The sequence below is a fragment of the Fukomys damarensis genome, unplaced genomic scaffold (assembly GCF_012274545.1).
Source record: "Fukomys damarensis isolate Sample0158 unplaced genomic scaffold, DMR_v1.0_HiC HiC_scaffold_12, whole genome shotgun sequence".
NCBI classification, from domain to species: domain Eukaryota; kingdom Metazoa; phylum Chordata; class Mammalia; order Rodentia; family Bathyergidae; genus Fukomys; species Fukomys damarensis.
Genome location: NW_022900924.1, coordinates 11,182,986 through 11,198,584, shown reverse-complemented (window position 1 = coordinate 11,198,584; position 15,599 = coordinate 11,182,986). Strand labels below are relative to the sequence as shown.

Below are 15,599 nucleotides of genomic sequence, written 5' to 3'. Positions count from 1 at the left end.
TTTTTTTTTTTCTCCTTTTTTTTTTTTTTTTTTTTTTTTTTTTTTTGGTGGAGTACTGGGGATTGAACTTGGGTCCTTGCACTTGCAAGGCAGATGGCAGAACCGCTGAGCTAAATCCCTGGCCCTTCTTTCCTTCTTTTGATAAGGTTGGCTAAGGGTTTATCAATTTTATTTAATCTTTCCAAGAACTAACTCTTTGATTCATTAATTCTTTGTATTATTTTATTAGTCTCAATTGCATTAATTTCTATTTTAAATTTTATAATTTCCTCCATTGTATGAATTTTGACTTGTTTGTTTTCTAGAAGTTTGAGGTTCAACATTCGTTTTTTTTATTTGAGCTCACTCTGTTTTCCTGATGTGTGTGTGTTCACTGCTAAAAATTTCCTTCATAGTGCCGATTTCATTGTGTCCTATAAGTCCTAGAATAGAAGAAAGTATTGCCCTAGTACCAAAGCCAGAGAAGGATCCAACCAAAATAGAGAACTACAGGCCAATCTCCCTAATGAATATAGATGCAAAAATCCTCAATAAGATACTGGCAAACAGAGTGCAGCAAATTATCAAGAAGATTATACATCATGACAAAGAAGGAGTCATCCCAGGGATGCAGGGATGGTTCAACTCAAGCAAATCAATAAATATGATGCACCATATTGACACAGCCAAGGACAAAAATCACACCGTCATCTCAATAGATGCAGAAAACGCGTGTGACAAAGTCCAGCAATCATTCATGATAAAAACCCTACGGAAAATTAGAACAGACAGATGATCTTTATCTTAATCGGATAAAAGCCATCTATGCAAACCATCAGCGAATATTATACTAAATGGTAAAAAACTAAAAGCTTTCACTGTAAAACAGGAACAAGACAAAGATGTCCACTATCACCACTCCTGTTCAGTATAGTTCTGGAAACATTAGCCAGAGCAATGAGATAAGAGAAGGAAATAAAAGGAATAAAGATAGGAAAGGAAGAAGTTAAACTACCATTATTAGCATGTGACATGATATTCTATATAGAAGACTCCAAAAACCCCCAAAAGGCTTCTAGATTTAATAACCAAATTCAGTACTGTAGCTAGATACAAAGTCAGCACTCAAAAAATCAGTAGCCTTCTTTTACGTGAATAACAAACTCACTGAGAGAGAAATTAGAGAAACGACACCTTTCTCAATAGTATAAAAAAATGAAATACCTAGGAATCAATCTATTGAAGGAAGTAAAAGAGCTTTAGACTGAAAACTACAGTACTCTGAAAAAGGAGATTGAAGAGGGTATCAGAAAATGAAAAGAGATTCCTTGCTCTTAGTAGGAAGAACCAACATAGTGAAAAATGGCCATAGTTCCAAAGTTGTTCTACAGATGTAATGCAGTGCCAATCAAAAGACCAATAGCATATCTGATAGAATTAGAGCTCATACTCATAAGCAAAATAAATCTGACACATATTTAAATACCAAGTTGTTTCTCTGGTGTTGGAAACCGGAAGTGTAAATAAGGACAAAAATGTAAATAGATATTGGGAAATGGGAAGAAAATGTTCAAATGAGAAAGGAAAGAAGGGATGGGAGAGGGGAAAAGGATGGAAGGACAAGGAAAAATAATAGAAGGAAAAAATGGAAAGAAAGCTTTTGTCTCTAAGGAGGGGAAGAAGGGTTGAAGGGAGGGGGAGGGAAAGGGGAAAAAAAAAGAAGGATCAAGATACATCATGCACCGGTACAGTTCCCTATGATGAATGTTATCACTATATATCTATATATATATATCTAAAATGTACCAATAAGAAAATAAATACAGTGATTACTAAGTTGCTAAAATTCCTGGAAGTGACAGCAGTAAACGTCATTCAGAGGGACTGGGGGCTCAAACTGAAAGTAAGTGCAAGGAGAACACACACAGACACACACGCCACGTTTTCACCTCTGAGATGGTGCTGGCAAAGTCAGCTGCTACACTTGCAAAGGGGCTGGCACATGGTAAGTGTTCCGTAAACGGGAAGTAAATACATACTACTTAAGAATATTAATAAAATCGAAATCTGCCCGTGGCAATGGCCGGTGTTTCAAGTTGACAGATGGGGTGGGGGCTGAGACCTCGGCCCAGGCCCTGCTCTCTCCCTCCTTGCTCCTGACTGTATTCCCTTCATTGGGCACCACCTCTCCTTGCCAAGTCTTGAAAGCAGAGCACAGCAAAAGGCGGCAGACCGCGTGCACACCACACCATAAATGCTTCCAGGGGAAGAGAGATTTATGGTGTTATAAAGGCCAGCGGCAGGCCCCGTTTGTGTTAATAGCCTTATTAGTTACATTGCTGTAAAATCCAGATCTCCACACTGTTTAACAGCTACAGTTCTGCTCAGCAGCATTAATTCAATCAATTGAGGCCCCTTGACATAAATCTTAAAGCCCCTGGAACCTGATTAGGAATTCCCTCCTGATGGGTTAGAGATGGACAGATGGAGAGAGGCCAACAAACTGCAAGTGGCAACAATGAATCACATGACACAGCTGTCTCTCTGGCTGTCACTGTGGGTCATTTTCTACCCAGAATCCCAAGTGGGCTCAACCTTGACCTTGAGGTGAAGAGGCCAAGAAGGACTGCTGGCGATCCAGAGGCAGGGAATTCAGAGCTCCCATTAGCTTCTAAGTGCCTTTGAGAAAATTAGAAAAAGGTGTCCCCTGCATGTCCGTGCAGCCTCACAGGTGCAAGGCGTGGCAGGCAAAAGACAGTTTTATGTTGGTTAGAAACAGACCAGAGAAGCTACGGGCTGGGTTTCTAACCCCAGGGTATCCTCACCTGGGGAGTGTACTGTATTCATCTATCCACACAGTTAAAAATGATGGCCTGAGTGAGCTTGTAAAGTTCAACTACAGTGAAAGAAATGAGAACCTATAATTGAAATGACTATAAATTATAAAGTTAAAATGAATAAAATGAAAGTTTGCTATCAGAAATGTGCATATATATATACATATTATATATGCATATATAAAAGTGAGAAAAAGATCAATAGAGTGATTAGTCCACCATTTAGGATCATGTTTACCTTTAGGAGAAGGTGGAAGGAGAATATCATGCAGGCATAGGTGAAATGATTGCAAACAATTAAGTTCCCTGCTTGGGTAGGGGTTCACGGCATTCATTATGTTATTTACAAGATAATAAATGAAATAAAATAAGAAAGACAATCACTAGCTAATAATCTAACTCAGTGTACTTGGGGAGAGGGAACAGTCACAAGAGAAAAACTAGGGAGGCTCACTTTGCTGTTGTCTCTGTTTTTCCTCCCTTCCTCCCTCCTAGAAAATGGCTCACACATGCTGAGCCCTTTGCTTGGAGTCTTACCTTTATCCACATGCTTTCTCATAATCACTGTATGTTCCAGCAGAAGGCTGAGGTTGAATCTCGACTCTGTCACTTACAAGCTGTGTGATCTTTGGCAAGGTGCTTACTTTGACCCTTAGTTTCTTCATCTGTGAAATGTGGCCGAATGAATTGAATTGCAAAGGTCAACACAAAAACAAAATAGTAAAATGTGGGTAGTTATAGTAGTGGCTACTTTGTAAGCCGTGAAGATTAAACCACAGGCTGAGTTTGGACCTTTGATTGGCATAGTAAGTGCGAGATAAATGTTGGTTCTCATTACATCATTGTGCTCATCTCACGGATGAGGGAGGTAAAAGACGGTTTGAAAAGTTAAGTAACTTGCTCAAGACAGCATGGTTGGTACCCAATGGCATTTCTTTCCTTTCTTTTTATTCCACTCACCCTCTTTCCTTCTTTCTAATATATGTTGAGTATGTAACTTGAGGTAGGGAATGAGCTGGGTTGCAGGTGCAGAAATGGAAGGAAATGTAGCTAACCCTTGCCTGTCAGAGTCCCCTGGTCTTTGAGGGTTGCATGTTGCTGGATGGGTAAAGCAGAATGGATTCTTAAGAGCAAGGGACCATCTGATAGACAGTAGAAGTGTGGTTGTCCCAGAGGTCCATATTGGCTTGAACTTATTACTGTTAGATTCCCTTTGTGTTGGAGCAAATCTATCCTTGCTTCTACTCATGAGTCAGGGGAAGACCTGGAAGAGGAATCACCTTCCAAAGCCCCATGGGCAGAGAGTTTAGAGTTCTTCTGCTTAGTTATCTTGAAAGCTCTCTGAATTCATCTCCAACTTAACATAGCACAAACATTGATGAATTACCTGGGCTTCTTTATTCCCCTGTGAATGACAGCAGGTGGAGCTTTGCAGTCTCTTAAGGCCCAGAGTCTGAAACCTAGAAAAATCACTTCTGCCCCTTTCTATGCTCAAACCCAGTCCCATGGCCAGCCCACTGCAAAGGGTGGGAAATAGCCCTCACCTGGTGGTGGGAAGAACACAGTGGGTGCACAGAGGTAAGGGAATAAATGATGTCACTGCTTAGACAATCTGACACAACCACATCATTCAAACTGGAGGAGCGGTAGTGGTCAGGGCCTGGAATAGGCACAGGAGGAGACCAGAGACCATGGAAAGTTGAACTCAGGCAAACAGCTAATGTGAAGGTCCAGAGGCCAAAAGGAGCATGGAACTCTCAGAGAACTGAAGGGAGTTTAGCAGAGTGGGGAGTGGTAAGAAACGAGGCTGGGAGGTGGGTAGGGAGTGGCTGATGGGGGTTTAATGCTTTATCCTGAGGACTCCGAGGAGGCAAGGAAGGAGTTTGAGCTTGGGAGTGACAGGACTGATTTAAGATTTGAGAAAAGCCCCCTGGCTATTCCAAGGAGAATGGACTTCAGGAAGGCAGCATGGGTGTGTTGAGATCTGTAGGAAGCTTTTGGAGTTGTCCAAGCAAGAGACAGTCGGAATGGCAGTGGAGGTGGAGGGGTACAGCGAGGATTTTTATTTAGAAGGTTGACAGCATGGCAGGATAAGGCCATCAACTCAAATGGCCTCGGGCTTAAATTAAAATAAGTTACCTTCTTCCTTCAATCAGGTCCGATCCGTCTCCAGGTGTGCTAAAACTGCTTCTTTCTTCTGTCCTTTTCTTTTCTATGGCAACCACCCTTTCCCCATCCCACGCTTGGGTGGCTTCAGTAATCTGCTAATTACTCTCCCTGTCTTCTGGGTCTCCCCTTTCCAATCTGTCTTGCAGGCTGTCACCTGAGTAAGTATTCTAAAATACAGCTTTACATCATGTCAGTTTTCTGTGGAAAACAACAAAACCATGCTGGGGCTCCCTGGTCCTTATAGTACAGAAAAATACGAGAAGTCTTCCACACGATACTTTAGTATTCCTCAGTGTGGTCTTCCAGAATTTATCCCTTACTGTTGTTGAGGAGGATCCCACCTGCCAGCCATAAAAATCACCAGTGGCTGGGGAATTCTTGAACAATAATGACGATAGTAACAATGGTGTAGTGTCTATCAAAATTAATTAAATTTGCCTTTTGACTTGCTGAGGTAGACTTGGAGATGTGCCTCCCAGGTTTCCTTTCAAGGGAGAACTTGCTGCCCAGCTGTGGGGCATGTGATCAGCAGATGTCCTCTACCTGTCAGCTTCTTGGACTGCGTTCCCAAGGCCATGCCTTTAGGGAGTGTTTTCCATCCAGGTACTGAGAAGGGTAAGGATAAAGACTTTGCTCCCTGGCTTTCTTCGTCGACTGGATCTATTGGACTTGTGTTGCCATTTTAACTTTTTTCTCCTCCCTGTCCTGTTTTCTCCTAGCTCCTAGACAACCTCTAGTTTACTTATCATTTCTAAAGATTTCCTGTTCTGGACATTTCATCTTAATGAAATCCTTAAATATGTGGGATTTTCTTTTGTGTGTGTGTGTGTCTGGCATAATATCAATAGCTCATTCCTTTTTATTGCTGAATACTATTCTATTGTATAAACAGACCATATTTTATTCATCCATTCATAAGTTGATGGACATTTGGGTTGCTTACACTTGTTTGGATTCTTATGAATAATGCTGCTATGAATATTTATATGTGGGTTTTTTGTGGACATATTTCCTTAATAAACGTTTTGCAAAATAAACTCTATCTCCGTGTGTGTTCCAGTGAATCCTAGGTAGTTCCCTCTGGGAATTTATTTTACTGATATATTTGTGTACTATAAAGTGACATGTTCACAGCATTATTTACAGCAGCATTATCGTATTGGGAAAATATTGGAAGCAACAGGATCAGAAGTTTAATTCAGAGTGGGAATGGGTTATGTGACCTGTTAAGTAGCACAGCAAGTCTGTGGTAGACCCAAGACTTGAACCCAGGCCCCTCACTCCATTGCAGGTCTTCCTTTGGCCCCCCTTACTCCCAGCTGGCTTCTTCATGTATGCATCTCACAAACTAGCTGCCCTGGGTTTAGAAATATCACAGTTTGCCATGTTTAAAAATCTGGAGTCTCCCGTGAAAAATGCAGATCATGAGCTGCCTTTTTAGAATGAAAAAGCACACTCTGCCAACGTTTGACTTGTGTGTCTCGCAGCAAGGAAGGCTGATGCTGGATAGTGGCTGCTCCTCTTATGTGGGGCTCCCAGTCCCCACCTCTCCCTCTGTGCGTGTCCAGCCAGCTTCTCATTCCCCGCTCCCCTTGTGAACTTGAATTCACAAGTTCAGCATTTTCTCATTTTGTGTGTGTGTGTTTCTAAGTGGCATCCGGCTGGTCATATCCTTAAGTGGAACCTAGCTCCTAGGTTTTCCCCTTGCTGATTTTCTTTCTTTGCTGGGAAGGAAAGGAGGAGGGGAATGGGAAAGTAGAGGAGAAAAGGAGAGGGAAATTGAGATGGTGTCTCTGTGGCTGCCATAATAAAATCCCAAAGATTGGGTAACTTGCACACAACAAAAATTGATTTTCTTACATTTCTAAGTTTAAGGGTTCAGCAGGATTTCACTCCTGGAGAGGGCTCTCTTCCTGGCTTATTGTCTACTTCCTTCCCACTGTGCACTCCTGGAGAAGACACAGCTCTGACATTTTTTCCTCTTTAAGGACATTAGTCTTATGCTAAGGTCAGAAGTCCTCTCATGATCTGTTTTCACCTTTACCACCTCCTCATTGCCCCATCTCCAGAAACAGTTACACTGGGTGTTTGGGTGTTAGCGTTTGGATTCTGGGGAGACATAAGTTGCTTCCTACGGCAAATCAGCATCTTGCTCTAGGTGATTTCTAAACTCCAGCCAGTTCCTTGCCTGTGGAAGGAATTCCTCCAATGGTGAACCCCCTAAGCTAGCTGCATTGGGTTTCTGGTGCTTACAACCAGGCGCGACAAGAAAGACTGTGAACGACAGACACGGAGATGCAGCATACGTGAGCATGGATCTCAGATTCCGCTGGCTCAGGCTCTCAGCTGATCCGTATTCACAGGCTGGTGACTTTAACTCTGGGGTCCTCAGTCGTCTCATCTGCAATTTGAGAATAAAGTAGAATTGAAGAGGTTGGGTTGTTGTTGGGATTTACCGACCTGAGCTACATAATGCCTTGGCAGAGTGCCTAGTACATAGTAAAGCACTTAATAAATGATCACTTTTTATAATAGTGATAATTATTGTTGGTATTATTAGCCAGGGCCCCAGCTGATTTGTTTCCAAGCCTTCTTCCAGTTCTGACATTCTCATCCTTGGGTTTTAACCTATTCTCACAATGGGCTTTTGGAGTGTTTGCCATGCTCCAAAAATTGTTTCTAGCATTTTGAGCAAAAAACATTTTTTTTTTCTGGCTTGAGGGACCTAAGCATTCATCAGATTCTTAAAAGGGGCTGTGACTTCCCACAATTGTTATGGAACACTTCTAGAATATAAGGATCCTACAATATTTCAGGGTGACCCCGAAGAAGTAGAAGTTGATCCTCCTGAGGATTAGGTTGTCGCTAAGACAGATTTCAGTTCAAAGCTTTAACGTAACTTCCAGAAAAGCTGAGCAATCTCAGACTCACAATCAACTTTATCAAAGCAATTTAGTGAGAATGTAGCTATCTCCCAGCGGTGTACAGCCCCACAGGGAAATAAAATTGGATGGGAGCATAAAGGACTCTTTTGTCCTTGGGAAAGGTCAGTGCGATTTGTGAAGGAGCCTTGTGTGTGTTCTGAGTGAGGTCCCAGGCTTGACCCTTTGTCAAGATTTGTGTTGGGACTTCAGGGACATTTACCGCAGCTGTGACCCTGCAAATTACAGATGAGAGGTGTCCTGGCCCGGAGACACCTTCCACATGTCCAGTTCAGATCAGCTATTTTACTCTGTCAAAACCTTTGGTGGCTGCCTGTTATTTAGAGCTATAGTTCTCACTTGGGGGTACCTGTGCTCTTGAGACGTGGCAATCATAGGAGAGTCCAAAAGCCACAAGTTAATGCTGGAGACATTCCTGGGAGTAGCAACCTTGAAGTTTTTAAAGCAGAGGGGAGTGGTTAAACATAAAGACAGATAATTAAGGTATGCCTACATTCGTGCAAGCTAAGACAAAAGTTGTTGGGAGAAATTTTGCAGCTAAATGTGTGCAGCACTTGAGTATGGGCAATTACCTATTCCATTCTGTTTGTAATACTTTCAGTGACTAAGTTGAAGATGTCCTCACGTTCACAATGAAGCCATTGTACTTCACAGCACAGCATGAAAAACACTTTGCAGTTTGACCTAAATCTTTGGAATCAAGATGGTCCCAAGCAGCCATAGCCTTATAGACTACTGATGTTCACTGGGTCATGCGCACATCCAAAACACAATTATGATTCTGATTGGCCAAACTTGGGCCCAGAGGGCAGTCATCAGCTTCATCTGAAACTCAAGGCCTGAGAGTATTCAGGACACTGTTTTTAGAAGAGCCTAGGGACACTGAGCATGTCAGTCCACAGATATTCCGTACCATGTAAGGTGTGCCCAATCCCAAAGCCCACAGTTTCTTTAGTAACATTCTTCTCGTGTCCCTTTTATGGAGGCGAGAGCTGAAGTCAGGGAAGGGCAGGGTCATTCCAAAAGTCACTCACTGAGTTAGTGGCAGAAGTGGCTTTGGGACCTGGGTCTCCTGGGCCCAGTGAAGACCGCAAGTCTAAGTTGCTCTGGAGATGGAGGAGCGAATTAGTTTGGCAAGCATGGAGGATGATCATGGTGCATAGCATCATAATTCCATTTGTTACCTTGTGGACATTAGCGTAACAAGAGGATAAACAGCAATGAAAACTGATCAGATGGCTACTGACAGGCAGAAGCCTGAAACCCAAACATTGAGCAGATAGACGTTAGGATGTCAGCTTGGTGCATAGGTGAGAGGCTCCTAGAACGTTTGTGAGTCTGGTACATCACTGTCCTCTGAAGATTTCCTCTCACTCTCATTGCTGTAACTCGACTTCTGACAGCACCCTCACCTGTGGTGTTTTTCTCACTCATGCTTCTTACTCCTCAGTCTGGAAGTGCACTTACGTCCTCCCTGCTCCTGCTGGCCCCTTCCCGATCCTTTCTCCCTCCCAACCCTGCTCTCCTGTCATCCATCCCTCACCCAAGACCTCACTTTGTGGTCACTCCTCCCTCTCACTGATATTCTCCCAATAGCTGATGACTTCATGACCTGCGCGCCATCACCACATGGGTGTTTCAGTAGTAAATCAAGTTTCTCCAACTCTGGACCTGAGCTCCTATGTGTAGCTTCCATTTCCCTTATAGCTCTGCCTTCCACAGGGTCACTCAACTCTGTTAATGGTAAAACCATTCTTTCAACGGCTCAAAACAGAAGCTGCAACTCCTTTTATTCTCACACATCTTTTTTAAAATTTAATTTATTGGTACATTCTAGGTAGACAGTACAGTTACATTCATTACTGGATTCTCACACATCTTTTTTAAAATTTAATTTATTGGTACATTCTAGGTAGACAGTACAGTTACATTCATTACTGGATTCTCACACATCTTATCACTAATCCTATAGGTCCCATCTTGATACGATGGAATACTATACACCAATAAAGAAGAACAAGCTACAAATGCAATGATGTGAATGACTCTCAGAGTTATAACGATGGATGGCAGAGGCCAAATGCGTGACAGTTCCACCTACGAGCTCGTGAAGTTCAAGAACATCTAAAACACCTAGAAGTCAGAATATTGGTTACCTCTGGGTGAGTAGGTGAGATGCATTTAAAAGTGGGACAAGACAAGGGCAACTTCTTGGCTGCAAAAAACGTTATCCAAAGTGCTCCCTGTGGCTGTTTCATGGGTAGACACGAATGTGAATTTCACCGAAGTGCATTCTGAAGGTTTGCTGTGTGTATTTCATACTTCAATGAAAAGTGAAATATACATATCTAGAATCTAGCCCTTCGGTTACCTTGCCCTATAGGTCTCCTTCCCGTGTGGCAGTATTGGAGGAGGATTCCTCTCCTTCCCTCATTTACCACGTTCATAATATGGGGAAGTCTTTTCAGCTCTATTGTCAGAAATATCTAAAATCTGTTCTCTCTGCTCCACCTTCATTTCTCCTTACTAGTGTAAGTGATGATCAGCAGTCACCTGGGCACAGAAATAGCCTCGTTCATTCTTTTTGATGATTGCATAGTATTTCATTACTATATGAGCTGAATGGCAGCCCCAGAGATATGCCCGTGTCATGGTCCCTGGAACGTTGTCGCAGTTTCCTTGAGCTGTCGCAACAAAATCTATGGATGATGTGGTTTAAGTGGCAGAAATTTGTTTCTCTTAGTTCTAGAGGCTGGGCAGTCCAAGGCAAAGTACCAGCAAGGTACGTTTAATACTGAAGCCTCTTCGTTGGCTTGTAGGCAGCCGTTGTCTTGCTGTGTGCTCTGTGACTGCTGTGTACGAGGGATGATTTGAGTTGGGAGGAGGGGTAGAGAGAGGAAGAGAGAGGGGTAAGGAAAGAGAGAGAGAAGGGGGAAGGAGGGAAGGAGGGAGAGAGAGAGGCAAAACCCAAGAAACATTGAAAGTCAGCAGAAGCAGGAAGCAGAATTTTCTTTCGAGCCTCTGGAGGGAGCATGGCCCTGTCGATACCTTGCTTTTAAGCTTCTGGCCTTCAGATGTGATACAATAGAACATGCTTCTGACATTTTCAGCCACTGCAACTGTGGCAACTTTGACGAAGCTTAAGGAGACTAATACGCTGTACTGTAACTCATGGGGTTCACTCCCTACTGATGGACTTTTAGGTTGCTGCCTTTTTTCTCTCTATTTCAAATCATGTTGCTGTAGACATCGTTGTGCATTGTTTACTCACAGCTACACATGTGTGTCCTGGAGAATCTCCTGAAAGTGGAGGATGGGTTCATGACCACGAGCAGTTAAAAGTCTGATAATTGTTAGGGATTGTACTCTTTCAAAAGTTGCTCTTTTGCTATGCATCTCACATGCATATAAAATTGGTATTAACTTCTTTCACAAGTTAGAACACAGAGGCTCACAGAGTCATGTGCTCAAAGTTATGCATTTGTGAAGTGGCTAAGCCGGGATCTAAATCCTGTCTCTCTGATTTTTTTGCTTAAGAAAATGAATATAAGTCACTTAGCACTTGCTGTGGTTTCATTGTGTCTCCAAAAATGTATGTGCTGGAAACTTAATCCCCAGCTGAGCAGTGGTAGGAGGCTGGGGCTGGGTGGGAGGGTAGTGTCCTCAGGAACAAGTTTCTATTGCTATTGCAAGAGTAGATTAGGTATCGCCAGTGTGGGTTCTGTATCGTGAGAGTAGGTTGTTGCTCTTGTAGTCTTTCTCTTGTGCGTCCTGCTGTGGGATAATGCAGCATGACACCTCACCTAAGATGCAAACCTCTGGGTCGTGGACTTCTCAGCCTCCAAAATTGTAAAATATGAATCTCTGTTTTTTTATAAGTAACCCATTCTGTGGTACCATGTTATTGCTACACAAAATGCCCTAAGACCACACTCTATTTAATAACTAAGTTAATTCTTATTATTACACTTTGGTTTTTTTTTTCTCAAGATATGTCATTGTGACCATTAATCTTGATTGTCAGATGGACTGGGTTAAAAGATGCTTAGCAGATTAGGAAAGTACCTTTGTGTGTGTGTGTGTGTGTGTGTACAGATGATTGACATGTATGTGAGTAAATGGAGGGGGAAGACCCTCCCTGAGGTGGGTGGCACCATACAATAGGCTTATAGCACTGATAGAATGAAAAGGGGAGAAGAAGGAAGTTGGCCTCTGTTTGAAAATCTCCATTCTTCTCGAGACGGTGTGTCTTTTGCTACTGTCGTTTTCTGTGGACATCGGACTCTAGCTCTTAACCCTTTCAACGTGGACTCACCCCAGTGATTGTTCAGGGAGCGTCCAGGCATCAGTATTGTTGCAGCAGTGTATCCTCAATCCCTCTTGCTCCGAGGTGTCCAGCTTCTTCGACTGAGCAGCTACTGGATTCTCTGGCTCTCCGGAGAGCAGGTAGACATAGTGGACTATCCGGCCCCTGATCCTACTTGATAAACACCTTTGCATAATTATATATATTTTCCATTTATTCTATTCTAGAGAACCCAAACAAATGGGAAAACGGTATCATCATCTATGATGAAATTAACAGATTCTTACTTAGTAGCGACTATGCCCATATATCGACCTTGATGCAGGGATACAGGGATACAGCAGTGAACACATGAGATACCTCCCTCCCTGGAGCTTATCTTCTGTCAGAGATAGATTTTGCTTTAATAATCCCAGTATGGAGTGAGTGCCAAGTTAAGACATTTGGAGATAGGAGCCTTGTTGCTCTTTAAATCTCTGCCTGAGACAGGCCAGTCCAGTTCTCCCCACTGATTTCTAACACTCCAAACCTCCGTGCCAGCTAGGAAAGTCCTGAGAAACAGTGATTTGTCAGTACCAAGGTTTACTAACGTTTAAATCAAAGTTAGAAGCTGAAGAGTCAGCCCTGAGTCCAGGGTGGATTTTACAGGTCAGTGAGGCTGAACAGCAACCCCAGGCTGGTGATGAATGTATTGAGATCTCTCGCTGGCTCTGCCATTGTGTTATGTTTTAGATCTAAAATGTTCATTTGAAGTCTTATGTGTTTAAAAAGTGATTGGATTGGGCCGGGGATTTAGCTCAGTGGTTCTGCAAGCACTTGGTCCCAAGTTTGATCCCCGGTACCAAAAAAAAAAAAAAAAAAAAAAGTGATTGGATTATGGAGGTGCTACACTCCTCAGTGGACTCATTCGCTGATGAGATCAGTAGCTAAATGTGCTGTTAGAAAGTGGGGTCTGGTTGGAGGGTCACTGGGAATGTGACCTGGAAGGAAATATCCGCATCCTCTGATCTCCCTTCTTTCTCTGCTTTCCGGCTGTTTTGGGTTGAGTACCTCTTTCTCTTCCAGGCCCCTCTCCCATGCTATTTGTACCTTGGAGGCAGCTGACCATGGACTGAAACCATGTGCCAAAAATAAACCTCTCTTCCTTTAAATTGTGGGTGTCATGTATTTTGTCCCAGCAACAAGAACGTGACTAAGATACTTGGCCACCATGAGCTCAGTGCCTTCATTTCCTTAGGCTTTTTGGAGAGTCTGGAATAGTGATCCAGGCTGGAATTCCACTGTCCTCCAGGGGTCTGCAGAGGATTTGCTCACGGCCTGGTTCCTGGATGATCTGGGGCATCTTCCATCCTGGGAAGGCCAAACTAGCCGTGGAAAGATGCCTTTTCTAGAAAGCAGGGACACAATACTTGAATGTATGACTATATGACATTTTCTCCACCCATTCATTCCTTGGGATGATGTCTGGTATTACCCATTTAAAAGCTTTTTTTTCCCCTCTCTACCCCATGCTCAAATTCAGAATGTGCTCACCAGTAGATGAATAACCAGAGAAAAGATGGTGTGGTTTTCTTCTCTTAAAACACATAAACTGACTTGTCAGAGAGAGAAAAAGTACAGAATAGTATGAACGAAGCAGTGTGAAGTGCTCATGGGCGATGGGTTTGGAAGTTTTGTGTTGAGCTGAGAATGAAGGCTGTGTGGAGGGGTACGGGGAGTTGATAAGGGAGACAAAATAGTCCTTTAAACAGGTGTCTCTGAAGGTCATGACTTTGATCTCTCTCCAGTGTTGACCAAGAGCTGCAGATGACTGAGCTAGCATACTTTTTTGTTGCTGGGATGGATTTCTTTAATTTTACAATGTTCCACTCTAGGCCACATGGAAACTGAGTCTAAACAGGATTGAATGTGTACCTTTCACCCCATTCTGGCTTCTAATAACTGCTGCACTGACCATTCTGAGACCCTGCTGTGATCGTTGGTGGTCTTGATCCACATGTGCCATGCTAGCAGCTTAACACATAGCAAGAGCCCACTGAGCAGCAGCCACTGTGCTAAGCTTTTTAGGCATATTTCTGTACCTAATGCTCATAAAAAGGCGAAGAACTTACTGAAACAGAGATGGAACAACTTGCCCAGGGTCACACAGCTAGTAGGCAGTGGGTGTGGACCACAAAGTGCGATTACAGAACTGGTACTCTCATCCTTTCTTCTAAGTAGGCTTTCAATTCTCCTTGCACCGTCGTAGTAGCTCGGTATTATGTTGTGATTTGAAGAGACACCTTATTTATCCTCCTAAACTTAATCAGTATTTCTTAGAGCCCCTTGTCTCCCTAGGGTACACACATACACACTCTTACACACATCATTTAGCTTATGTCAGCTCCCAGCTGTTGCTTTTTACCTGGATCGTCTACATTCAGACTTCTGTTGCCTTTCAGGCTTTTGTTCTCTGGCTACACTGGTGCTGATCTTTTCCTTCTGTGATGACATTGCCGTCAGAACGTGAGCCATCCTTCCTTACAGCTGTACTTCCACTGTTTGCTCTAACTCCCTTTTAGATGATTTTATATATATATCTCAACTATAGATAGGATTTAGTCTTCTCTGTCTGGTATTCTGAATAAATATTCAGGGTGTTAGTCATCTGTAGGTGGAAGTCTGTAAATCCCAGTTCTATCCCTGCTGGGCTCTCCGTAAGATTTTAAATGTTATGTGTCACATTATAAGCAGCCTACAAGTGGAGTTATTGATAATGCATATATTAAGCCAGGCGTGGTGATGCATGGCTGTAATCCCAGCCCTCGGGAGGCTGAGGCAGGAGGAATGCTGTGAGTTCGAGACCAGCCTGGGCTACATAGTGAGTTCAAGGTCAGTCCCAACTACATAGTGAGACCCTATCTCAAAAAACAACAACAAAAAAAATGCATATGTCGTTGTAGATAACAGCCAGGGTCAGTGTGGATATTTGGGGTAGAGATTTAGGCTCCATAAATAGAAGCTGCAGTAGACATCAGTGTAACTAATATCTAACCCTTCTGTTACTTGACACCACAGCTCTGCTACTGGTGCAGGCGGTGATATACGCAGTCCTAGGCCATAAGTCTTGCCCTGTCAGAGTTCTGACAACTGTGTTCCTCACGTGGCCAGCCTTCCTTGTAGCTAGAAGTGACAGAAATCAAGTCAATGAAAACAAAGTGAAACTGGATCCTGGGAAAAGTGGTGTCTTTCAGGAAAAGAAGTCAGACACAGCTGGACCACCTTTCCTCACTTTTCCTGTTTGCAACATGGATGTTATGTCTATAGATGAAATGGCCATCCTGAAACTATGAAGTGACAAGAATAAAGAATGCTGATGTACCAGGG

General features: G+C 43.0%; 1 protein-coding gene across 1 annotated transcript in view; it reads left to right on the top strand.

Annotated features, from left to right (window-relative positions):
- Window positions 1–15,599, top strand: part of Srrm4 (serine/arginine repetitive matrix 4) — a 607,431-nt gene that overhangs the window by 193,900 nt on the left and 397,932 nt on the right. The window contains exon 3 of the mRNA XM_010604082.3: window positions 9,900–10,089. The gene's annotated coding sequence lies outside the window, so the exon portion shown is untranslated. The remainder of the gene's footprint in view (window positions 1–9,899; window positions 10,090–15,599) is intronic.